The sequence below is a fragment of the Pan paniscus genome, chromosome 13 (genome assembly GCF_029289425.2).
Source record: "Pan paniscus chromosome 13, NHGRI_mPanPan1-v2.0_pri, whole genome shotgun sequence".
Classification (NCBI taxonomy): Eukaryota; Metazoa; Chordata; class Mammalia; order Primates; family Hominidae; genus Pan; species Pan paniscus.
The window spans coordinates 120,099,567-120,123,569 of NC_073262.2; the positions used below are offsets into that span (position 1 = coordinate 120,099,567).

Here is a 24,003-nt window from a genome sequence, read left to right on the forward strand (position 1 = left end):
AGTATGAAGAGTAGGGTAATGGGTGTTATCTACTAACACCAGGGCTTGTCTCTGACATGCTCCGTGGCTGTCTCTATGCACTAACTACTCTGTAAGTGCTGCAAGCTCTTTGGCCTCTATTTCCTCAGTGCAGCTAATTTTCCTTGAGTCATTCATACTCTCTTCCATTCTCCTCTTGTGACCAAAGAAACCCTGAATGTTGAATAGAAGAAACCCAGCTCCATGATCATGCAAGCAATGTCTTTGAACACATATGAATAGGTTAATTCACCTCTGGTCCATGCTTCCAATAACAATGAAAAGTCAGTACAAAGCATTAACCCATTATGACATAACATTATCTTGGTTTTCCTTGCTTGCTGAAAAATAAGAGCAAGTATCCTTGACTGGGAAGAGAAGTGGGGCAGAAAGATAATAAAAGAATCTTAGGGAGTACTGAGGATCATCATTACCACTGGACACCAGAGCTGAATCCATGGAAGGTGCTGCTTAACTCCAGGGAGGCCCTATCTGCCTTGCCTGCAGCGTCTCCAGCAGGAAGCTCTCAGTGTATGATCCACCTCCGCAGCCCCCTGGGAAAGCTGTATCATGAACATTTGGGATCATTTCATATTTCATAAATGGGCTTAACTCACACTCATGAGGTCAACTGGAAGGCCTACTGGATTTAATTATGCTAGAAAGGGAGTCAACCAGAAACATCATGCATGAAGCAGGAGAGAGGCGGCTGGGAGAAAGTGAGCAAGCAGAAGGGAGATTTGATGTGATATGAATCATCCCACCAGGATGAGGGGCTGAACCATGCAGCACCCCATGGGGGGGAAAAAACCAAAAAAAACAACCAGCAGTCCCTGAGCCCAACAGAATCCAAAGGAGATTCTCATCCCGCTCTATTTCCAGGAAGGCTTTAGGAAGCTGGTTGAGTTTATGTCACATTGGTGAGTGCAAAATAAGCCATGTAAAATGCTACACACTGTTGTGTCCAGATCCTTAAAAAAAAATGCGATAAAGCTATCGAAGGTGTTAATACACGCAAACTCTTTCTTTCCATATTAGTTAGTTCTAAGTTCTGAGTCTAGGGTATGAAGTCTACAGGTTTGTATAACTTGACTCGGGGCTGACTTTGATGGGACAAAGAACAAGAATACATGTGAAATCATGGAGGAGAGACACTGACAGAAAGTCACAGAGATGAAAGAAGAATGAGGAACTGGTGAGCACAGACTTCCTATAGTGACATGGATTCATGGAACAACAGAAGGAACACACTGACTATACCAACACAGGCCAGTAAGATAGGTCAGGGCCAGGCTCCTAGGAATTGCTGTGGCAGAGTCTGCTCAATTTCTTCCAAATCATTTCTCTTTTTCTTCCCTAATAATACACTTTTTAGCTGAGCATATTGCTACTCATAAAAAAGATAGGATTTTCCAGCCTTCTTTGCAATAAGTGTGGCCAAGGAACTGACTTCTTGCCTATGGGATATAAATGCGTGTGTCATATGGCAGCTCCATGTAATCTCCCTTAGGAGACAGATGGCATGCTCTCTTGGCCTCTTCTTTATCGTCCCTTTCTCCACCTGCTGCCTTAAATATAGATGGCACCATCTTGGGCCATGATGATAAGGGCCACATTCCAGAGATGGTAGAGCGATGAGCTCCATGGAGACTTAGTTTGCAAGAATGTTGTAGGGCAGAATTATCACATCGGTCCTGGAAGGCTTATCTCCAAACCTTGTGTTCCATCTCTGAGAGAGACAGCCTACACCCTGGAATGAATGACTGTCTATTTGGGACCAGGTTTAGCTGCAAGTGACAAAAACAACTGAAATAACTGTCATTTAAATGAGATAAAAGTGTTTTTATTTTTCTCATATAAACAAAGATCCACCTCCTCTGTTTAAAATCTTCTCTCATCTCTAGGACTAAAGACTATTACCAGGTAACAGTTAATCCTCTCTTCTCAGAAGTAAATGATTCAATTGGGCCACCTCTCTTTGAATGTAGGCCTTCTTTCCCCACCGTGTCTCTTCATTGTCCTCTGATATCTGCCCTTCCATTCTTCCCTTTATTCCTTTTGAGTTTGGGAGAAAATCCAGTTAGGGGCTAAAAATGCCTTAAGTCAAAGCAAAGCTCCAGGAAGTCTGCAGAATCAGCCATATGACTTGAATGTTGGGCCAGCAAGCCAGCAGAAGGGCAGATTGGCTTAAAACCAACTCAACGTCCAGCTCCCTGAACATGACCCCCGAGGCAGTGCAGCCCCAAGAAGAGAGAGGGAGGAAGTGGGCTTCCAGTACGGGTAAGCCTACACACTTGAGTGGTTCTGCAGGCCCAAGGCCAAGATGCACAACACCCCCCAGCTGCCTCCCAACCCCGATCATTTGGGATTGCCTCACCCCTGCGCTTTTTCATTACCTGACCTAAGGACCTCCTGAGGCAAATAAAGTTCTCCATGTAGGGTGAAGTTAGTGAAGTGAAAATAATAAACTTTCATGAGCGTGTTTCAATTTTCACTTGTGTTTATGGCCAAAGGTGTTTTTTATTTTAATAATCGCTGCTGGAACAAGGGCAAGCCACATGCTGCTAACTTGTTAAAGAGAAGAGGAAGGAGGAGAGAGAAAGAAAGAAAGAAAGAGTGAATGAGAGTGAGAGTCTGTGTTCAGCTGTAAATTTCCCAACAGCCTGCTCTAATCCTTCCAGTTTTGAATCCCACCCTTAAAACCTTAATGACAGAGAAAGGGATAAAATATTATCTGGACCGTGTTCTGTTGACGGTTTGTCCTGGGCTCATTTTAGCCATGATAATTCAGTGATTTTTGCGTGTGTGTGTGTGTGTGTGTGTGTGTTTTAAGGGAGAGCCATCAGCATTCTGTGGTACCATTTCATAATGTAGAGTGTGTAAAAGGGAAGGAATTTGGAAGAATCAGGCTCCTTCCAGTTGGACATCAACTTGACCGTTGTTTTCAGCTCACTTTTATCTGGCAGAGTTTCTGTTTGCTTTTAAATGTCAGAAAAGGTTAAGAAATGTTTGAAATCTGCAAAAGATTTTCTAGACGTATGAAGAGGATGTCCACCCTATAAAAGCATAAATTAATCACCCCTCTCCACTTTTGAAATTGCCTTTTAAAGGGAATATATCTGAGGAATCAAATTAAAGACAAAAGAATTCAAATAAATGCTGATTTGTGGGTCTGAGTATTTGACTTCAGAATGAGAGCACCTAGAAGTATCCAAATGTTATATTTCTCTCTGTCTTTATCATCCGTCCTAACTCACATTTTCCCAAATCATGAAGATTCAAGAGAAAATATTGTGGCTCAGAGAGCATTAACATATCCCTTGGCCCTACCTCTAAAGCTGGCTGCAGTAGTGAGGGACTTAAGGCCCCCAAGTGACTAATGAGCCCCCTGTATGTCTAGAAGGTGCTTTTTTTTTTTTTCACTATCACTGGTGTCTAGTACAAATGCATGGGGTGAATGAGCAGACACAAGCTCTCCAAGTCTCAGTAGACTTTCCTATACAGTATGTGCCAGTCTGCAGACCACCACCAGGGTGCACAGAAAATATACCTCTCTGAGGTCAGGGGGAAGTGTTAATAACTAACTTTATAGTTTAAGATGCTATTCTGATGTACTTAAGCTCAATACTTTCAAGAACCCATCACCTTCCAAAGGCAGAGGCTAAGTCTGGGTGCTCACAGAGGACAAAAGCCTGTGGGCTCTCAGGCCACCTGTTCACCTGAGTGCCCACAGAGACATTCTTCAAGCATCTGGTTCTCAGTGGCTATCAATCCAAGCAGATTGCTGCTGAATTGTCCTTTGCTCCTGTCACCTGCCTGTTTAGGCCCAAGGGCTTTTCTTACTGCATTTGCAGATACAGGTTCCATTATGTTGTTCTGTGCCCTGCAAAGGCATGGAAATCTCAGTAAGGGACCATATGCTGAGACTCACTGCACAGATATTTCCTGCCTGGGATTCTGTATAAGAAGCAGGGCCTCTCTTTACATGACCTACGAAAAGTATGATCTTACCACTTTCCCTTTCATTATCTTCCCCACTTCTGCCTGTGGGAACATTTTCTAGGATGGATCTTTCCAGGCATTTTTTTTTCTGTGTTTTGAGTTCTCCCCATCTCCCTGAGGTTGTGGGCTTTAAAGACAAAAGCTACAAATAGCCTTTTATTTCTATTCTCTAGCACTATCTTAGCCCTTCTTTGCCCTGAGAACATAACACTGAATTGAAAAGTGTGTGTGTATATGTGCCCATGCAGCTACACGCGTGTGTACTCAGGCACATACAGGGGCTAGGGAGTAGATGTAGTAAAGTATTGGAGGGGAGAAAGTCAGTTTATATCTTTAAACTCTTCTTCTATGTTTATAAATACACAAAAGTAGGGTGAGGAGCTTTTGATACTCCCAGCATTGAAATAGTGACTGTGGAACATTGTCATTTTTAGTTCTTAGAAAGCTATTAGATAATTAATCTAAGCAGCGTATATGGTTTACTTCCCTGAAATTGCTTCTGCTTAATCTATGTGTTCAATAAACTGGAGTTGAAATAGAGTTGAAAGGGCTCTGATTTTCTCATGCAAGCCCTGGAGGACAGGACTGAAGACACTTACCCTGAAGTAACCATAGAAGGACAGCCCACAAGGACTTTCCAGTCCTCTGTTCCAGAGATCAGGCCAAATCATTGCGCAAGTAGTTGAAGGTAGTATGTACAGGCTGGGTGGTCAATATCAACAGCAAAGGGAGGAGGGCATGATGTGCTGTGACACTAAGGAATCACTAGTTTTCTAAAGAGCAAGTCCCACCCCAAAGAAATAGAGCTAATCTCACAACTTGGCACCCAGAAGGGGAAAGGCACAAGTCAGAGTAGCCTCACAAAGCAATGAGGTGCCAATTTCCACCTCATCCTTAAGTCATAACTCTCCAAGCCTCAGATCAGTCAAGCTAACCACTCCTGCCAGCCGAGGCTTTCTCCCATCCTATTCATTACAGCACAACCCAGAACTCTTACCATAACATGCAGAACAACAGGTCAAACCATGAGGTGAGGGCTGCAGCCAGGTAAAATGTATTTTATATCCATAAGGAGAGCAAGCCTTTATAAAATATTTGGGCACCTTAAATCTCAATGTCTCCAGCTCAGTCGTCCTACTTCTGGAGTCCTTTCCCTACTCACTTTCCTGGCATCCCTCCTCCTCAAAAAGTCAGAACATTTCTGCTGTCATTTCTTCCAGAGGATAATTGTAGATAGGAAGAAGTTAAACGTGGGGGTCTTCAGACCTGTGTTGGAGCCCAGCCCCTATCAATAGCTGAATAATTCTGAGCTTAGTAATCAGCATATGGGAGGCCTCCACTAAGTGTCTGTCAAGCTGAATCCATCCACAATCTCATGAAGATGCTACCAGTAATTTGCACCTTCAGCACGTATTTGTTCTAAAGCATGGCTACCAACTTTTTCTGTGCGCGTATTATTTTTAAAAACCAAGAAATTTTATAAACCACTGTCTTATGATTAATATCTATTGATTAATAGAATACATCAGAACCCAAAGCTATATGAATTCAGCACCCCCTGAAATATGACTCATATTTTTTAATCAGAATATCTACTGTGTTTAAAAAGTCATAGTACATATATGTGCACAGTATATCATCTATTCAATCTATTATAATACTTTGTTTAAAATGCAAATTTCTGAGACCCAACCCTAGAATCTCTGATCCAGTGGATTTGGAAGTAGAGTCACAGAATCAACATTTTACCCACTGGTGTGTGTGAGTGTTCTTGTTCTTGTTTTCGTTTGAGATGGAGTCTCACTCTGTCGCCCAGGGTAGAGTGCAGTGGTTCAATCTCGGCTCACTGCACCCTTCACCTCCTGGGTTAAAGTGATTCTCCTACCTCAGCCTCCTGAGTAGCAGGGATTACAGGAGCCCACCAGCATGCCCAGCTAATTTTTGTATTTTTAGTAGAGACGGGGTTTCACGATGTTGGCCAGGCTGGTCTTGAACTCCTGACATAAGGTGATCCTCCTGCCTTGGCCTCCCAAAGTGCTAGGATTATAGGTGTGAGCCACCACACCTGGCCTGGTGTGTTTTCTATAATAGTGGTAAAAAAACAAAAAAAAAAACAAAAAAAAAACACTGTCCCAAGGGGGCTTACTTGAATTAAATGTCTATTTACTATGGCAGCTTTCATAATTTAAGTAAATAGGGCTTTAGCTTTTAGGTTGTTAATACTTTGTATTAGCTTTGCTCATCATCTGTCCTTAATGTTTTGTGAGGTACATGAAGGTAACTATTATGAAGATTCGTGGGAAATACTGGTTCAATGGCTAGGTCATCAGATTGCAGAGGTGATAAAAATGGAATTTAGTACCTTGTGAGTGTCCATTAAAGAACACTCTTTCCAATTTTCTTTGTCTTTCACAGTATAGGCTTAAAGCCTGCAAGTGTCATTTCTAGCCCTGCAAAGAGAAGTGAAGATTGTGTTACTTCTCATTGGCTCTACACCAGTTTTACAAACTCAGTTTTGGCCAGAGTTATTCCTTAGTTGTGTGTCTTCCAAATCACACAATCCAGAGATCCATAATTGAACAACTCATGTAGTGCTAGAAGTTTAGCTCCCCTTCTCCAATAAACATGGGGATGACCATGGCATCACTGTTGCTGGTCTAGGCATGGCCTGTGGCTTGTCCATTTGGGAGTCCAATTAGAGAATATGGATGGTTTCAGAATCCATTCTGCCTAAAAAGAAAGGAACTTGCCCCTTTCAATAATGCTGTGGAATTTCCAACCTGATTATTAAGAGCTCTGATGAGTCAAACTTAGGCTGGGTTTCTGGCTTCGCATAACTCCCACATTCTTTGAGTTTTGGATTCCTCTAGAATCCATCACATCTAAGACCCACAATGACTTCAGTTCCTATGTTATATTAGAGATCTGAGGAGCATAGCAAGAATCTGCTTCCCTAGCCCTAGTTTCCATTTAATTCAGAGAACAGAACTCTTAATTTATATTTCCCTTGACAAACAATGGCTTGACTTACAGAGAAAAGGCGTCTCAGGAACTTGGACAAACTTCAGAGGAGAACTAAATTAGAGGTTAAATAAAATTCAGCCTTCCCACTTCAGCCAGGTTCTGCCATCTCTAGTTACTATAAATAATTGGGATTCTGAAAGTGTTGAAAAAAATACATTGACAATCTCCCCCAAAGGAGAAAGGAATTATAAGACCATTTTGAGCCTCTCTGCTTCTCAGCAGTAATATGGTTATACAGGACAAATTTAGCCCAGAGAAAGACACCTAGCTACTGTTCCACTAAACCCTTGGAAAGGGGAGTAAATGGTCCCAACCTTTGTCATTTGTCTGCAAAGTCCTCTTCTAAGACATGCATGGAATCCATAAAATAATAGGCAATGCCTCCTGGCTCTCTCTCTCTCCCTCACTCCCTACCACCTCACGCCCCACAAAAGAAAGGGTGGATTTTCATCCTACTTTGCAAACATTTGGGGAGTATCAACCTTGTGCTAGGATTTCTATAAGCCAAAATGTTGAAGATAAGGGCCACAGAAGATGTGTAACATAAGATATGCCATCCAGAGATAGAAATTCAAGCATCATTTTGTGTTGTCCTATGCTTCCTATGAACAAGAAAATTACTATGTATTTTTTTCAAAATATACAAACCAGAGAAGGGGCACTGATTAACTTTGACTTGGCTTCAGTGGTTGAGGTATAGTTCTGTAATGCTGTCTTCCTTTCTGCAAAACTGTGGCAGCCATCATCTATCCTAATTTTCCAACTTGAGGAAACCTATCTCCACCTTGGGAAAGACTCTTATACAGAAACATTTAGGGACTCCTAAAGGCAAACTGAGCAAAGACAAGATGTGTGCTTTTCTCACTGTGGCTTTGGTTAAGTCTGTTCCCCTCTTGTGGCCATGGTTTCCCCCTATGTATGAGACAGCCAGACTAGACCTCCAAGGCTCTTTTGAACTGAAATAGTCTACCGGTCTGTGGGACTCTGCCTCCCCTTCACCTCCACCTCCCCACATACACACACAACTCCCTTCTCTGCCTTGTGGTAAAACCCTGGCTCCCTCCTTTTTCTTCTTGGCTTCTATACCCAGGGCCCCATACTGTCAGTGGAAAAGGAGTAGAATAGATATTCCATACTAAACAATTAGAGTCTGGCTGTTATTTGTGTTACTGTCTCCAGGTTGGGGGTGGGATAGTATTTCCATTTTAGTAAGACCCTGTGGGACTTCAGCATCAGTACAGTTGATAGAAAAAAGAAAGAGGAAAGGAAATAACAGACTTTCCAAAGACCTTTACTGGCCACTCAAGTCTCAATGTGCCATTTTTATGAATAACATGGTCCTAGAAAAGTCTGTCTCGTAGAAGAAGGGGGAGCCATATTTCAGAACCATTAGGAGAGAGTGAAAGGAAACAAAGGCTTTTGGGAATCTCGGCAAGAGGAAGGATTAAAGCAAAAAGGTTGCTGTTTAGGATACGCAGGGAGAAAAAGACTTGAGATGATCAGGGATAGTGAGTCCATATGCAAAGGCTGCTAGCCTGGAAGACATGGCTAAATGACCATAGCTTCCCATGCAGTCTCAAATTGCCTCTCAATGCAGCCTCCAGGAGCTGCCACCATTGATCTATTGTTAGGGGAGGTTGAGCCTCCTGGGCATCCATTAGGTTATACTGAAATAGGCAATTGCAGACCTGGCAGATAGGAGTCAGAAAAGAGCAGGGGAGGTCCTCTGACATTTTGAGGGTGATGGCATGAGCAGCTAACCTGGTGCCTAATGAGCAGGGCCACATCGGAGATCGAAATGCTTGAACCATGGTTGACCTCAAATTCTAAGGGGTCATGGCAGTACACTGTTCTCTCTGCTACTCAGAGTAGAAGCCACCTCTACAGCCCATCAAGTTCCCTGTCCAGTCTCTCCTTGAGAACTTCCAGGAGCAGGGAGCTCACTACTTTTTGAGTCTGCTTCATTGCCAGGCAGCTCTATTAGGAAGTTTTTCCTTGAGTTGAGGAAAAAACTTACCTGTCTGTAACATGCACCCACAGAGTCTAATTCAGTCTTCTGAGACCACACAGTGGGAAAGAAATAACTAGGGAATTGATTAAAATCCTGTTGTCGGATAGAAGAGCTGACAGGGATACCTAGTTTACTAACTAGCCTGCAGCTATTCAGCTCCTGTGGAAGTCCAACAAGGTAAGTCTCAACACCTAGGGCAGGCTTTGCACATGGAAAAGTGGCCACAAATGTGGGAATTATAGGACCAGAGAACCTAAGCATGATCAGAAGTTCTCAACAGCCAGGAATATAAAGAGTGGAAAAAAGAAGTTATCGCTAGGGTCATTCCTATTATTTATGTATAATTTGTTCTCAATATCTTCTCAACACCTGTAACAGGGCTTGGCATATATGAGATGCTCAATAAATACATGTGGAAAGAAGGAATCTCTAATCAGAACCTTGTTAATGGCTCTAAGTTTTCATCATCTGATCATTTATGCAAACAACATTTAATAACCACTGCATGTGTATTAGGCACTGGAGAGTTTATAGATAAATGTGACATGAGCTCAGGACTGAAAATCTGATGGGGAAGGAAAAATATTTACCCAAGTAGCCATAAGTGCACTAAGAAAGGGTCAAGATAAGACATAGTGAGCCCCCTAAACACAGGGACATATTGTAAAGAGAGTTAACAAAAAGCCTTGATGTAAAAACTCTTCAACTAATGTCACTCTGTTAAACTTGAAGCTCAATATTCCCTCTTCAATTGACAAGAACACAGACTAATGATTCAAACTAAAATTCTAAGATGTGAATTTCCCAATGGAGCTGGAGGGAGAAAGTTTCCCATGGAGGGTCCTTGTTTCTGGCTCTCTCTTTGCTTCCTGGCAAGACCTCAATTGGCAATCCTCCGAACGACCCACCCTACTGTAAACTTCTCCCTGGCAGCTCACCTTCTCCCTGGGCTTGCAACTGCGAGTCACATACCTGGCTGCAGCCAAGATAATTTCAGGAAATGGTACTTTGGAAACTCGTCTTTAAAATGAAAACAGATAAAACAGCTGGCAGTGGAGCCAAGGAAAACTCCACTTTTTCTGAAAAGCAAGCAGCTTGTTGGCACCGGAAACCTACCTGCCCAATGCCATCACTACCACATCCTCTAATAAATGCACCAGCACACACAGGATACACAAATGTTCCTCAGCAGGGCTGCAGAACACACCCTCAAAACCTGAGGAACCTTTTTCCCACCGCCCTTTGGAGGATCCTACAGCCCCTGGAGCCCTTGGAGGCTCAAACCTACAGGCCTGCATTGTATACTTCCTCCTAGAGAAACCCTGATGGCTTCTTCCTCCACACTGGAGACAATGTAAAGCAAATTGAGTGAAATTTTTGTAGGCATTTCTAAGTTAGATGAACCTTCTAGCAATTTTCACTGATAAGCAATGAGGGTTTTGTTCCCAATTTAGTAAAAGGAAAAATAAAAGATGCGAGTTGGGACCATTTCTGCTATGAGGGTGGCATTAGTAAGCTGACCTTCACTCTGTGGGAGGCAGCTGAACCCTGCTGAGAAATGTCATTTAAACAATATTCCCTTGCACAGTTGTAACACTTTCCAACTTACAAAATGTTTTCACTTGCCTGCTCTCATGAGAGCCTCACAGCAAAGTTGTGTCATTGCCAGGATTATGGTCATCAGTGCATGCAGATGAGGAAACTGAGGCTGACAGACAATAAGCGGTTTGCTCCAGCACATGCAGAAAGGAAACGACAAATCCAGGACTGGAGCACAGACCTCCCCTGCTGCATTCGGCCTGCTTCTTCAGGGGCTCGTGGCTGCTTCTAATCTGAACATCAGATCATTCAACAAATCTGAGATTCCCCATGAACAAAAGCTAATAGAACATCTATCTTTCTATAAATCATGATAGTTCCTGGTTCTTGGGATCAATTTCATGAAGCTATAGCAAAATTGTCAGCATTTTAAGTTTTTAGAACTTAATCCTCTTCCCTGTAGAATGGACTTGGGAGCCAGGCTCAGGGAATTATTTGGGTTCATAGAGTAAGGCTCGACTCTGGGGCTCTAGGAAATCAGCGTAACTGGTGGTAACCTGAAAGGTATTGAGTGTCCCTCCAGGAATAATATTAGTTATTAAAATGGTGACTTATCTGTTTGTCGTCAGATTCATCGCCAAGCCTTGCTCTGCCCTGTTCTGCATCACAGGGGCTGGCCTCCTCCTGGTACATTTCCCAAGCTCCTGTTCCATCTGGCTCCTGATTAAGTTTGGCCAATGGGAGGCCTCAGAAGAACATTAGAGGAAGGAAAAAGCCAAGGTATTTCCCCTGTTTCATCTGCTTATTAGAGACATTGCAGCAGTGGTCTGGTCTCTTCTGGGGTTCCACTTCCACCAGGAAGCCTCTCCCTTTGCAGTCCCAGTTCCTAAACTCTGCTAACATCACTTACTGTCTCAGTCACTTTAGCCCTAGCTAGAAATATCTTCCTGATAGTCTAAGGCTTGCCTCACCCATTTGCCCATTTTGCTCTGTCAACACCTTTGGAGCAAGTTTCTCATATTAAGGTTCATCTCTTGAACTGCCTGGCATAGATTCTGTTTTCCTGCCTGAAACTTAAACAATATAGCTACCATTTTATATGCACCTTTCTTAGTTTCTGCTACTCTTGTTAACAATGTTTGATGTTAAAGAATCTTTTGGTTCAACCAACTTCCTAAACAAGGAAGAGCTTGGACAGTGGTGTACTGGTAACTGATATTTAACAATTAGTTCTCCAAGAAAGAAAAACTTTGATGCATAGCATTTGCCAATTTCCATGGTGCAACTACTCCCATCATGGCTGATTTCAAGCTACCAGCATAATGTCACTGAATATGGATTTGGAAAGAGACACACAATAAACTTGAGCTGCTGCAGCTGGCTCATGGGATATCTGAGCAAGGACAACTGTATACCCTGAGGCAGCTGAACAGAGAAGGGTTTTGGGCACAGTGCTGAGCTGCTCTAAATAAATTACAAAAGTTTTTGAGGCTTCAGAGAGTAATGAGAGGCCCAGAAGAAAGAGGAAGCTGCCTAGAGCCAAAAAGGAAAACAAGGGAAAAAAAAATGTCTAATAGGAATTCGGGGAGTGAAGTGTTAAGAGCTGTGAGCTGTAGCTTCCCCCGAGAGAACTATAGAATCAACAGTAAAAGATCTCCTTATCATTAATGCATTGAAGAGCTGAAATTATTTGGGAGGTTGAATTGAAGAGCCAAGGGAACTGCCAAAGAAAAACAGAACCACAAGTGGGTTACAATGGATTGTAGAGTGGCATCGTCAGAAGGGGCCTCAGAGATCCTGCATTCAAACAGTGTTATTTAACAGATGAGAAAACTGAGCCTCAGAAAGGCCAAGACCATCCTGGCATATAATGGCAGAACCCCAGTCTAGAATGGGTTTCCTGACAAGGGCATTCATTCATTCAATAAATATTGCTTGGTGCTAGACATCTATTGTGAGCACCACAGACATGGTCCTTATCTTCAAGGACTTTAACATCCACTGGAAGAAAGAAGGATTAAATAGCTTATCATGGTATGTAACTATTTTTTCATGTGATGAGTACTATGAAGAAAAAACAGAGGACACTTTAATAGACCTTACACAAAGACCTAATTTAGCCCAAGGGGTACAGAAAAGCATCTCTGGGGAAGTCTGACCCTGAACTGAGAAGGGAATGAAGAACATGAATCTATCAGGTAAAGATGAGGGGAAAGAGGGCTCTAGGTAAAGGGACTTCAGACACAGTGGCTCTGCTTCAGGGTTTGGTCCCAAACAAATGCCTCTTATGTAGTATATCTTCTCTTTCATCACTAAACACTCTGAAATTTGTTATATCCTCTAAGCCCTGAGTTATAAGCAAGATGATTAAACTTTGTCATAAGGTAGTATCTTGAATTTAGGTGCAAATATAAGTGTGTGACTAGCTGTTATCCTATACTTTGGAATGAAAACTGGTGGGTGCCTTGGGCCTGGGCAGTGCTCAACTCCTGTCAATGGGAGCCAGCAATGTGCCCTGTAGATCCCAGGCCAAAGTGAAGCCCTTGCTTCTCTCTGTGGGCAAAACTGAGATAAAGGAACACATTCTCCAGGCCATGTCATTGTATTTTTACCTGCCAAAACCCATTGCTGATGTCCCCATGCCTTCCCTAACAGGTGGAGGTGGACAGCATACCCTGGGGAACCTAAAAATTCCTGAGCTATGGCCCATTACCCTCTCCACCTGTGGGGTTGAGTCTGAGCCATTTCTTTCCCCCAGGCTTCAGAACCTCTTCTCCCAGCTACATTCCTCCCATCTTGATCTACGGAGGCTGGGAAGAGACATGAAAGCTTGCTTTTGCTCTCACGTCAAGTAAGTACATCAATTATGCTTTCTAATGTTTAATTCCATTATTTTATCATCAAATAACTGAAGCCAGATTTATCTTCAATTCGTTATGACCTCTCCAGCCCTTAACTTTAGACAAAGCAAACACTACCAAAAACACCCCGAATGGATTTGCTACAAAAATTTGGGTAAATTTTATTTTTCTCATCTCTAAATTAGATGCATAAAGCCAACCTTTGCAGAGAAGTGACTGTAAGGAAGAACAAATAACTTACTTGTCAAATTTCTGGAGGTCTTCCTGTAGCACCATCTGGAGAGCCCAGTGCTATAGTTCCACGGATATGATTGTGAGGTCTTTTGTGAGGAATGTCTTCTTTCAGGCAGCTAGAATTCCAGCCCACTAATATTTCATGGACTTGACATGTTGACATCCCTCGGACTCAGTTTCTCTCCTTTGCAAAATAAGATAAATAATATGGTCTAGTCAGCTGGCACCATAAGAACAATTCTCAAAATAATTTTGTGCACTTTAGAAGGAAAGACATCAGTAACATTCAAGTTTTTTGGCATTTTTTTTCCATATTGAATCACTCCAAGGTAAGGGTTTTAAAAAATCTAAGTGGGGAAATCAGCAAAAAAACACAAATCAGTATGTTTCTTTTTGGCATATGGCATTACTATGCATTTTGATTTTAAGGATAAGCAGTTTTCATCAGTATTTTTTAAATGTGCTGAGTCTTTTCTCTCAGACTCCTGGATTCGAGGGGCTGAATAGATGGGAATTCCTGCTGTCTCTGGAGAAGAGCTTACTTCCTTTCCCAGACTTCCCAACCCCACCCAGGATCACTTGTCATTGAGATTAACCTTTGTGGAGAGGCACCCAGGAGCGCAACTCTCTGGAAGTGTGACAGCTTTTTCAGGATATCAGGAAGTGGAGAGTGTGTGTGACCCAGGAGGGACACACATCCATGTTACAGAAGAAGGCTGAGGCTGCAAAACATGCCCCAGAAAGGAAGCGGATGTTACACCTTCGCTACCTCGCTGTTCTGAAACAGGAAGACATTCATTTGTCCTTCTGGGCATTCAACATTCCACTCACAAACTCCCCTCCTGGAGTCTCTCTGTGGTTCAGTGAATCGTATGTTCCAGAAACCAGCCCTTCCCCCACCTCAACCCAGAAGACTTACTAGTTCTGATGTGAAAGGTATTGATTCAGGAGCTCTTGATGGCTGATGGCTCCCTGCTAATGCCCTTCCCCCTAGTGCGTTTATTAAACGCCCTCCCCCCTAGTGCATTTGGCAGGTCCCAGAATTCTGCTTTCTTGTGTTCCCTTCCATTTTCTTCATTGTAAGCCCCTCCTCCGTCAAATAAACCCTAACTTGGGTTTAAGACCTTCTTGGAAGATGATTCTATACCCTCCCTTTCTAGACCTCCACAACCCTCACTCTCATTCAAATGAGAGAATCACTAAAGGGCTCCTTGTCCTTGCCCCCCAGCAGACCCTCATAAATCCACAGTGAGGTTTTTTTTTTAATTAAAGCGTCCAAATAATTAATGATCAACTCCATTTGTGCCATTGAAAACCAAAATGTCACACGGTTGAAAAGACCCAACCAAATAATTCAGTGTACCCTATAAAGCTTTAAAAAAGCGGAGCCCAAGAGGCCTGCGTGACTGGTTTCTGTGCTGTCTGAAAAGCTTGGTTGGGTTTTGGGCACTTGATCGGATTCCAGGAATAATGTGCCCTGAGCACAAAGGGCTCTTTTGATGTGTCTGTGCCATAGCTCCTCCCCTTTTCCTCCTCACTTTACCTGGGATACACATTCTCCTTGTCTCCTAAGTTGGAAAAAATAACCCATGGAAAAGAGGAAAAAACAGCAGAGGGAAAATCTAGGCTGGAAGTGGGGAAAAATGCTGCAGTTCTTAGTCTGAGTTTGGTTACTAAAGACTAGTTATTCCAGAAGGAATAGAAGAAGTGACGTTTATACAACATCTGTGACCAGACAATGGGAAATCATAATGATAAGATGTCTCTTGTTTGAACGTGGTCCCTTGAGCTAAAGGTAATGAGTGAGTCTTCGAGCAAGGACTTGCCACTTTCAAACAGTCAGAGGTATGGCAGGTTACTAACCCTAGAAATCAACATGAATTTAGATGCCTAATCCAGCCAGAGAATCTTATAGATAGTGAGTCCAGCCCGTTGGTTTTCCATGGGTACCAGAATATTCAGGAAAGATGGAAAGAAAGAAGACAGAACTTCCATTGCTAGAATGTCCTTAAAAAGTGGCAGAGCAAACTAGAGGCCAGGACTGTATAAGCAATGGCCCTGAGAGATAAGGATTGTGGGTCTAGCCCCAGCATACAGATGTCCAGATTGGCAGCAAACTGCAGTAAGCTGGTGCTAATACAGGGCTATTTTTGTCTGTCTGGGCTAACTTGAAGAGGATGTTTTTTCCTTCTAGCCTCATTCTCCTTATCTACGTAAAGATGGACTTGTACTGCACCACCATCAGCTCTGAGATTCTATTTCAGAAATCTATTGCTGCCCCAAAATTTGATGGCTGACAACAAGAATCTACTTATTTAGGTCTTTTTGGTTTTATCTCAACAGTGTTTTATGGATATCTGTGTAGAGATTTGTACATATATAGATTCATTGGTAGATTTATCCCAACTATATGTTTTTGATATTACTGTAAATGGTATGCTTTTTAAATTTTATTTTTCAATTATTTGTTAAATATATTTATTTACATATGTATATAGAAATATTGATTTATATATACCAGCAACAGATCATCAGCTCTGAGATTCTGTTTCAGGACTCTATTGCTGCCCCCAAATTTAATTGATTTTTATAGATTGAATTTGTATCTAGTAACTTCACCAAACTCACTTACTAATAATATTTTATAGATTCTCAGTCTGTCTTCTCACCATCAACTCTCAGCTGGTGAGATCACAAGGAAGATGCTTGATATATCTTTTAGGTTTCTTAGGTTGTAAGCAACAGAAGTGACTCTGACTAGCTTAGATATAAGGTAGAATCTATTTTAAAGCTATGGGATAGTTCTGTGAATCACAGAAAAAAAAATGAACTGTTAGACCTCAGAAAATGAGAGGGCCTAGGATAGCATTCAGGCACAAATCAACTATCTCCATCAGGACGATCTCTGGACTTACCCTTGTGTAACTTCTCTTAAGATTCAAATTCCTCAGAGAGCAGGTCTTGTTGGCCCTACTTATCTCCGGCCCTTGGCCACATTGCCAGTCAATTGAGAGGCCCACCAAAACTGCATGCAATGCCAGAAGAGTGTTACCCCAAAGGAAATTCAAGGTGCTGTTACGCAAAGGGAAAACTCATGCTGTAGACGTAAAACAACACATGACTGCCATGTATGATAACTAATTAGAACTTTCTGCCCATCACTCATCAAGTGTACAGACTAGCACTTAAACTTTCGGTGATAATAGTGGTGATGGAAAAGATTACAATCTCAGACAGCCCTATCTTCCTATCTAGCCATCAAAAGCACTTGGGTTCACTGTCAATGATCCATGTTATTCATTTATACATGAAAGTAGATCCTTCGCCTAGCTTGGCCTGCCTGGGCTTCAATCTACCTCCCTCTTTCCCATTAATATGTTTTGCACTGTTGAAACAGGCTTGATTAGTAATCAAATACATCTGTGTTCTATCTTGCTTTCTTGCCTCTATCTTCTGTCTCTTTTTAAGGGTGGTGGTGTGTTTACTTTGCTGCAGTTACTTTGGAATCAGAGACCTAGTATTTATCCTGATACAATCAGTAACGACATTGAATTCTCTCTGCTTGCTGAACTTTTTATACACTATGTGGGCTTGAGCACACGTAGTGCATAAAAGATGTTTGTGGGTTTCCTAGGTGTTCTTAATCCATCAGAAAATAGATTGGGGTAATCATGATCAATTTTCCTAAGGAGGGAATTATAGTGAAAAAAAGTGAGGTTAAAAGGCTCTTATCTTTGCCATCACTCATCCCCACCTTTATTTATTGCTTTCTCTGCTTTTCATTAGCATGCTGATGACCAAAGCTACAGACATTTTCATCCATACTCTGACTGCTGCCCTGATTTCAGTTCCAAGTTATGAAACCTAATCTAAACCTTAGAGGGGAAACTACAAACTGTAACTTTAAATTTCAGTTTACAGAGTCTCCCAGGATGATTCCAGGAATTGAGTTGGGAGGGGTCCTGGGAATCAGAAACCAAACTACCATCTCCTTCCTCCTCTGAAAGGACCCGAGGACATTTGAAACAAAACTCATAAAAGACCATTTTCACAACATCCCAGCTGAGAAAAATTGCAAGAGAACATCTCACTCAACCTCCTCCCTGCAATTGCTCCTAACTAATTCCAGATAGAAGGAGGTGTCTCTTAGTCTTCAAGATCACTTGAAGGGCATTTCACAATTCCCCATGGTCACCTGTTTCAAAATATAAGAACTGGACGCCAGGAAAATATTCCTCATATTCAAATACCAATTCTTTCTTCAATTCAGACCATTTGGATAATTAAAGTATAACATTTCAGAACTGGAAGAGGCTTTAAATACCATTTAGTCTAGAGGTTACGACTGGTAACCAAGGATTGAGACATATTTTACTAGGGCCACAGAAAGTTTAATTTTTGAATTTTTGTATTTGTTGCCAATGCTTAGATATTGAGATAGATCCTTTCAAAAAAAAATCCAGATAGCTGGGATCTCTAGAAAACATAAAAGATCTGGAAACACAGTGGTCCTCATTCCCATGGCAGCAATTGGAGTTGGGTGCTTCTCTTTGGATTGGGGTTGTATGGAGAAAATAAACTCTAGTTTATCATAGAACACACCAGATTTGCTTGTCTCATGTACCCTAAATGATTAACTCTTATCAGCATCTAAGTTTGTGATCCCTGATTTTTGTGGACATGAAAACTGAGAACCAGAAAAATGATCTAACTGAGGTGACCAGCTGTGCAGGTGTGACAAGAGCTAGAACCCAGGGCTCATGCCTCCTAGGCCAATGATCTTCCACTATAGAGCACTGCTTTCAGGCTCTTACTATGCCAACCTGGGGCAACTGAAGAAGAAAATTAAATAGGGCAGGGAGTTGACATAATAAAAGTTAAAACCTACAATTTCCATATGCCCTGTGATCTTCTGTAATCCTTGGGTCAGCTCAGCAGTAAGGTGATAAAGATGTTCCCTATGGAACCTTAAAGAAGACAATTGGTTCATACCAAGTTTATTGTGAAGGAAAGGTTCAGTGGGAAGACTAGAAGACACAAGTCCATTTTTATGATGGGGTGTATGTGAGTGGTTTGTTTGAGGAGTAGTTCTCAGTACTTTAATCAAGAAGGTACTATGCCCATTTTCAACTTCAAGATGTAGTCCGAAGACAAAAAAAAAAAAAAAAAAGGAAGTCTTACAGAGAATATGAAGGGCACAGGGGGAATTTTGTCTATCAAAAAAATTTAAAAATAATGATTTCAATCTAAGCGTCTGTTTACAAAAGCTACTAAAATCAAAGGTCAGTTTGGTAAAAATGAAAGTTTAATAGTATATTTCTCAGGAAATTATCCAAACTAGTTAATTATTCCTATGTAGACACAATATAAAACAGTCTTTTAGTCTCTGAAGAGGGAGTGATCAGTGAGCAGAGTACAAATTCTATGTTAATTCTCTCTTGCCACAAGAAAGAAAAAAAATAGGTTAAACATTTAGGCAACATTTACAGCCCCAAAGTACCTAATCACTTTGGTGAGTTCAGGCTCTGAATGGGCTAGTTATCATGTGGTCCAAACAACTGAAGAATTAAGTACATCACTAACGACCACTAGTTGTTTCAGCCAAGTACAGAAATCTTTGAAATGGTTTCTGGCTGTGAATGTGGCTCAATATAGAAAAAAAGTGGCCAAAAGAGCCTTTCAGATTTCTTTCCTGTAGCCCTTCACTCATAACCAAGGAGGGCTGGAGAAATAGCACTTCTTTCTAAGAGCAGAGACATAATTTGAGTTTGAGATATTCATGTTTAGTTGGAGTTTGAAGGAATTTAAATGGTTTATTACCACCAAGGAGACACTTGCAATTGGCATTCACATGGACAGCAGATTTTGCTAGTTGGAAAATTTGTGAGAAAAGACTTAGCCAAGAGATACTTCTCATGGCCAACTTATTCTTAATAAGCTTGATGGCATTTGAGGGTTATAAAAAATTGATTAATATCCTTTCCCTCCCAGAGCTCACTAGCCAGGAGGGGCTGCCTTTACCAATTGACCATTTCTTCTTCTCTCCCAAAACTTCCTCCTTTAGAATATCAGAACTAAATTAAAAGAGCATCTGAAAGGTCCAATCCAAAATCCAGTGGTTTGAATAAAATCATGTATTGTAGACACCCTCCCTTTTGCTATTGGTTAGATCCCAGAAAGGCTTTCTAGGTGGAGAATTTCTTTCCCCTAATGATGGTGAAGACTTTTCTAAAGAAAGAAGAGGAATCCCATATTAGAAAACACAACATAAAATGGGAACGACATTGCAGATCCATGGGGAAAATGATACATGTTGAGATAACTGGTTATTAATAAGCAAAAAGTATTCTAATTAGATCCCTACATCTAATTAATACAAAATTGTAGTTAATGTTGATTAAATGCATACATATGAAAGAAAACTTAAAACCTTTTAGAAGAAATCTTAGAATATCTTTGAAACCTTTGAGTAGAAAATAATTTTTAATCTATGACAAACAAAAACATTTAAAAAGCAACAACTTTAAAGAGGCTTGATAAATTTACCTACATTAAAATAAATACAAAACTTACATACAACAAAAGATACTATGAACAAGTGAAAAAGATAAGCAATATAGTAGCAGAGGAAATTTGCAAACATATAAGCTATGAAGATTAGTATTTAGAATACATACAGGACTCCAAGAATTAACAAGAGGAAAACAACCATCAAAAGCTCTAACATGCATGTAACTGGAATTCCAGAAGGAAAAAAGAAAGATGTTAGGGCAAAAAAAATTTTTTTTGAAGAAATGATGACCAAAAATGTTTCCAAATTTGGCAAAAGACATATTCAAGCAGCTCAGCAACCCCCAATCATAAATTTTATAAATTCAAAGAAACCCCTGCCTAGAAACATTGTAATCAAACTGCTGGAGACTATGAATAAAGAACAAATCTTAAAGCAGTTAAGAAAAGTAATATATTACATACAGAAGAGCAAATATTTAAATGACAGTGGATTCTCATCAGGAACCATGGAGGCAAGAAGACAGTGGAACAATATCTTTAAAGTGCTGAAGATAAATAAATAAATAGATAAATAAAACTATCAACGAAGATAAATAAATAAATAGATAAATAAAACTATCAACCTGAAATTTTGTATCTAGCTAAAATATTCTCAGGAATGAAGATAAAATAAAAATATTTTCAGATAAAGAAATTCTAAGAATTCATTGCTAGCAGACCTGTGCTACAAAAAATTGCTGAAGGAATTTCTTTAGACTGTAAGAACACGACACTAGAGTAAAACTTGCATCTTCAGGAAAGAATAAAGTATCAAAAATGGTAAATACCTGGTGTATAAGTCATGGTTCAACCAGAGGAGTATTTATGCAGTCATGCATTGTATAATGACGTTTTGCTCAATGACAGACGCATACATGATGGTGCTCCCACAAAATTATGATGGAGCATATATAGAAATCTGATATATGGCACTTGATATTGGCATTGTAGATCAAGTAGAGGAAATTATGGTACTCAGTAATCATGCTGGGATATTTGGTTTTCCATATGGAAAACTACATGTACATTTTTATATATTATATATTTATATTTATATAAATACATATTATATTTTTATTATATTTATAATATAATTATTATATGTAGATATACCATCTAGGTATATATATAATATATACCATCTAGGTTTGTGTAAGTATGCTTTATGATATTTGTACAATGGCAAAATCACCTAAGGATATGTTTGCCAAGACTATCCCCATCCTGAAACGGCAAATGACTGTATGTATGTGTGTGTTAGAGATAGAAAAGTGTATATAGACATGCATACACAGAAGGGCAGGGGAGTTGTGGGGAGAAGATTATTACAGAGAATTGGCTTATACAATTATGAAGTCTGTCTAGGGCAAGTGGCCCAAGAGAGAAGATGAATAGACTGAACCCCACAGGTAGGAGTCTCTGGGCTCAGGGAAAGCCTAGACCCTCTTTTAAAGGTTTCACACAAGATAATATCCTTTTTGACTAATTTAAAGTCAAATAGTAATGATTGGGGGCTTTAATTGCATCTACAAAATTTCTTCACATCAGCACCTAAATCAATGTTTGACTGAATAACTGGAATGGTAGTTTAGCCTAGCCAAGTTTACATATCAAAAAGCTATTACATCTGAGTAAATATAAAACACTACTTTCTTTCCTTTTAAGCTCTTTAAAATACCTATATTTGCTTACACTAAAATGTCAATGTTGGTGGAGTTTTTATGAGACATATGTAATATAAAATATGTTGACTATAGACTAAAGGGACCAATAGTGTTGTTGGGTTTACATCATTGGTAATATTAACTTTTAGTTGATGATGACAGGTGATAGATAGATAGAACCATTAAGATATTTATAATAATGCATAGCTTTAAGCCAATATAAATTAAAATAGATTACTGAACATATTCAAATAATCTAAAATAAAGCAGGAAAAGGGGAACAGAGGAACAAAAAAGAAATCGTAACATAATAAGATAGTAGATCTAAATTTAACCATATCAGTAATTACATTAAATGTTAACGGTCTAAGCATTAAAAGGAAGATATTGTGAGAGTAGATTTAAAAAAGCAAGACTCAAGCACGTTGCCAACAAGAGACACACTTTAAACACAAAGATACATGTAGTTTGAAAGTAAGTGGATAATGGTAAAGATACACCATGCAAACAGTAAGCTTAAGAAGACTAGAGTGACTATATCAATAACAAATTAAAAGAGTAGACTTCATGACAAAGAGCATAATCAGGAATAAAAATTTCAAAAAGGACAATTCACCGAGAAGACAGTAATTATAAATATGTTTGTATCTAATAGCAGAACCTGATACTCAACGGAATTAGAAAAAAAAAACCTCTATAATCTTAGCAGATTTTAACACTTCTCTCTCAGCAATTGATAGAATAACCAGACAAAATATCAGTAGAGACACGGAAGATCTGAACATCACTGTCAACCACCCTGATCTGATTGACATTATAATAGAACTCTACATTCAGCTGTAAAATATCCATTCTTTTCAAGCAGGCATAGTACATTCACCAAGATAGACCATATACCTGTACTGCAAAACACTTGTCAATAAGTTCAAAGGAACAGAAATCATGTAAAGTGTTTTCTATAATCATAAGAGAATTAATCAGTAATAACATATCTAGGAAAATCCATATCTAGGAAAATTATTTAAAAGTATGTCATTTGGAAGGTCATTTCCAATTATTTGGAAATTAAATGACATACTTTTAAATAACTTATGGATCACAGTCAAAATCACAAGGAAAATTTAAAAATGTTTTGAACTGAATAAGGGAGAAAATACAGTATCAAAATTTGTAAGATGCAACTTAAGTACTGCTTAAAGGGAAACTTGCAGCTTTAAATGCAAAAGAAGAAAGGCCTAAAAACAACAGCCTATGTTTCCGCCTTAAGAAGTTCAAAAAAGATCAAAGTAAGCCCAAAGTAAGTAGAAGGAAGAAAATGAAGATAAGAGTAGAAAGAAGTCAATGAAATTGAAAATAGATACCTAATAGTGAAAATTAGCAAAGCCAAAAGCTGGCTCCTTGAAAAAAAAAATTGACAAACTCTTAGTTATACTGACAAAAAAAAAAAAAGAAAGAAAAGAAAGAAAAAAAGAATACATCACCAATATCAGGAATAAAAAAATATGTTATCACCACAAATCCTACAGATTTTAAAAGGATAATAAGTAAGTATTGGAGCAACTTTAGATTATCATATTTTATAGCTTAGATGAAAGGGATAAATTTCTTGAAAAACGCAACTTACTAAAGTTGGCATGAAAAGAAACAAAATCTGAACTGTCATTTTTGAAATGAGAAAATTTACTGCATTATCAAAAAGCTTCCCTGAAAGAAAAACAATAGACAAGTGGCAAAATATATGAACGTGCAATTCACAAAAGAAGAAACTTGAATGGTTCCTAATTCTATGCAAAGATGCTTGACCTCAGTGATCAGAAAAATGTAAATAAAACCACACAGAAAACATTTCACACTAAGCAGCTAAAAAATAAAAGCCTGATAATAAGAAGTAATAGCAAGAATGTAAGAAAAACAAAACTCATAAACTTCTGGTAGACATGTAAATTGGTACAAACACTACAGAGGGCAAATTGGCAACATCTAGTAAAGTTTACAAGGCAAATATCCCGTAACCCAGAAACTCCACTCCCCACGCATGTGCAGAGGAAACGTGTATAAGGATGTACATGGAAGCATTGTTTGTAATCGAAAATGCTGG

The 24,003-nt window shown here is 39.8% G+C and overlaps 1 long non-coding RNA gene across 5 annotated transcripts in view; it reads right to left on the reverse strand.

The window, feature by feature from the left end:
- Positions 1 to 24,003, reverse strand: part of LOC129397305 (uncharacterized) — a 524,961-nt gene that overhangs the window by 202,638 nt on the left and 298,320 nt on the right. For all 5 annotated transcript variants that reach the window (XR_008624583.2, XR_008624581.1, XR_008624580.1 and 2 more), the window contains one exon: positions 13,697 to 13,873. This is a non-coding gene — a long non-coding RNA (uncharacterized LOC129397305). The remainder of the gene's footprint in view (positions 1 to 13,696; positions 13,874 to 24,003) is intronic.